The 3,031-nt window shown below is 37.2% G+C and overlaps 1 pseudogene; it reads left to right on the forward strand.

Moving 5' to 3' along the window:
- The window catches only part of LOC102767438, a 2,970-nt pseudogene extending 367 nt beyond the window's left edge, over nt 1–2,603 (forward strand).
- Nucleotides 2,604–3,031: the final 428 nt, after the last annotated feature.

Genomic DNA, 3,031 nt, shown 5'->3' on the forward strand with positions numbered 1-3,031 from the left:
CTGCACATCCCCCACTGGGGATGTGCCCGCAACCCAGGTACATGCCCTTGACCAGAATCGAACCTGGGACCTTCCAGTCCGCAGGCCGACGCTCTATCCACTGAGCCAAACCGGCTTCGGCCATTGGATTCTTAAGTCTCATCTGTGGCTGCTGTGTGACAAATATGAGCCCATAATCCAACTTGTATTTTGCATTTTAAAAAAGATTTGTGCTTAAAACAATTACTAAATTTTTTGCATGGAAGGCTTTAAAATTAGTGCTCCTGTTCATACTTTTTATTCATATTCACTTAATGAGACAGTTTTTAACTGCTTTCTAGAGAGAGAATTACATGTTATAAATTACTTTGGGGGCAGTAATAGGCATAAAGAAGGTCATTGAATGTATATGCTTCTCTCACGTACAATAAAGGGAGAAGTCTATTCTGGATATACGAGTTTTGCTTTACGTTGCTGAAACATTTTTCCAGGCTTTCAAAATGGAAATATATGCAAATTGGGACATCATACCACTACCCTATCTTGAAAAACATACTAAAAGTATTTAATAATTTTAAGTTTCTTTTATGTTAATTTCACTTTTAACGACATTACAAGTTCTTCATGGAAAATCCCTCTGTATTTAATGGGATCTGTAAGCAACTGTTTGCAGTTTTCAGCATACACATATTTCACAAATTTGTTAATTCTACCTCTACTTCGTGTTTTTTTTAGAGATATAATGGGATATACACAACATTCTATTAGTTTCAGGTGTTCAACATAATACACTACTTGTATATATTGGGAAATGATCATATAGTAAGTCTACTGAATATCCATCACCACCCATAGTTACAAATTTTTTTTTCTTATGAGAACTTTTAATAATTTTTTTTAGCAATTTTCAGAAATAAAGCACATTATTGTTAACTATAGTCACAGGACGTACATTGCATCCCCAGGAAGTAATTATTTTTTAACCGAACGTTTGTACCTTTGGACCCCCCTCACCCATTTCCCCGCCACTTACTGCTTTCCTCTGGCAAACACCAATCTCTTCTCTGTATCTGTGAGCTCCATGTTTTGTTATGTGTTTTGGAAAATTTAGGCCACTTAACATTTAAATAATTATTGATTGGTATGTACTTACTGCCATTTTCTTATTTGTCTTCTGGCTGTTCTGTAATTTTTTTTTTTCTTAACCTCATTTGTTATGGTTTGATAAATGTTTTTAAGTGCTATGTTTAGATTCCTTTATCTTTCTCTTTTGTGTAGCTGCTATAGGTGTTTACTTTGTGGTTACCAGAAAGCTACATAAAGCAATTTATATTTAAAATAGTCTATTTTATGTTGATAACTTAAATTGAATGTATTTTAAAGCTCTATATTCTTTTAAAAATATATATTGTTATTGATTTAAGAGAAGAAGGGAGCGGGAGAGAGAGAAACATCAATGATGAGAGAGAATCATTGATCAGGCGCCTCCTGCACACTTGCTACTTGGGATCGAGCCTGCAACCTGGGCATATGCCTTGACTTGGAATGGAACCTTGACTTCCTAGTTCATAGGTCAATGCTCAACCACAGAGCCACACAGGCTGGGCAGAGTTTATATTCTTAATTCCCTATCCCACATTTTAAGTTTTTGATGTCACCATTTACATAATTTTATCTGTGTATCCCTTAAAAATTATTGTAGTTATAGTTATTTATCTTTTAATCTTCATACTACCTGTATAAGTGAATAATTTACCTCATTATTCTGAATTTTATATTTACTTTTATCAAGATTTATTCTTTGCTACGTTTTCCTGTTACTAATTAGCCTCCTTTTGTTTCCTTAAAGAAATTAAAGTATCTATAATAATCTGTCTTCTGGTGATGCTTTTCCTTGTCCAAAAAATTCTTTATCTCTCACTTAATTCTGAAGCAAAGTGCCCAATAGAGTTTGGGAAATTCTTTTCTTTCAGTACTTTGAGTATATGTTGCCACCCTTTTTCTGATCTGCAAAATTTCTGCTAAGAAATGTGCTTTTAGTTGTATTGGGGTTCTCTTGATGGAAAATAGTTGATTTTACTCTTGCTACTTTTAAGATTGTCTCAGAAATCAAGAAGGAGGAGTACGTGCAAGAGCCCTACCCTGGGGAATTATGGATGGCTGTGGTGGGGTCTTTATGATGGGTACCATAGGTGGTGGCAGCTTTCAAGCAGTCGAAGGTGTTCACAGTTCTCCAGTGGGAGTGAACCACAGGCTACGAGGAAGTTTGACAACTGTTAAAACCAGGCCTCTGAAGTAGGTAGGAAGCTTTGCAGTTCGGGGAGGTCAGTTTTCCATGATCGATTGCAGTGTTTCAAGTCGGGAGGAAGGAGGACCCCTAAACTCCATTAAGAGTGGAGCCTTAACAAGAGCCATCCTGGCAGCAAGAAATGGACCAGTGGCTGTCGTTGGGTCAGCTGTGATAGGTGGCATTCTTCTAGCTTTAATTGAAGGAGCTAAATTTGTTGATAAGATTTGCCTCTGCACAATTTCTCAATGGTCCTCAGTTTGCTATAGTCTCTTCCCAGTTGCCATCAGCCTGGTTACCATCCCCACCTTTTAGACACTATGGACAATATCAGTAGGACTTCTTTAACAATGAGTTCTAGTTCAAGAAAGGATCTCAGAACATTGAGTTGCAGACTGTTTTTAAAACCATAGGTGGGACACCTTTGGCCAAATAGGCTATGAAGAGATATTTAGCACTTTTTTCTATTTAAAGGAAAATGTGGGACGTGTTACATGTAGATTTTTTTGTTTACATGTAGATTGCATTTTCGATCCAAGTTAAATATCTAGTATATTTAAAAGAAAACATACTAAGTGCTTAGAAGATGAAGGACCTGAGGGTAAACAGCAGTGAAACATGGCCGTCATCTCCTTGGTGTCCCCAAGCAGCAGACAAATTGGGGGTGCTAGGTGAGTGTAGAAGCTTTTTTTTCCTGGGAGATACTGCCAACCTGGAACCAGAGAGAGGGAAATAGCAAAGATGGCACTGACCAGCCTCCATCCC

The sequence above is a fragment of the Myotis davidii genome, unplaced genomic scaffold (assembly GCF_000327345.1).
Source record: "Myotis davidii unplaced genomic scaffold, ASM32734v1 scaffold392, whole genome shotgun sequence".
Lineage (NCBI taxonomy): Eukaryota > Metazoa > Chordata > Mammalia > Chiroptera > Vespertilionidae > Myotis > Myotis davidii.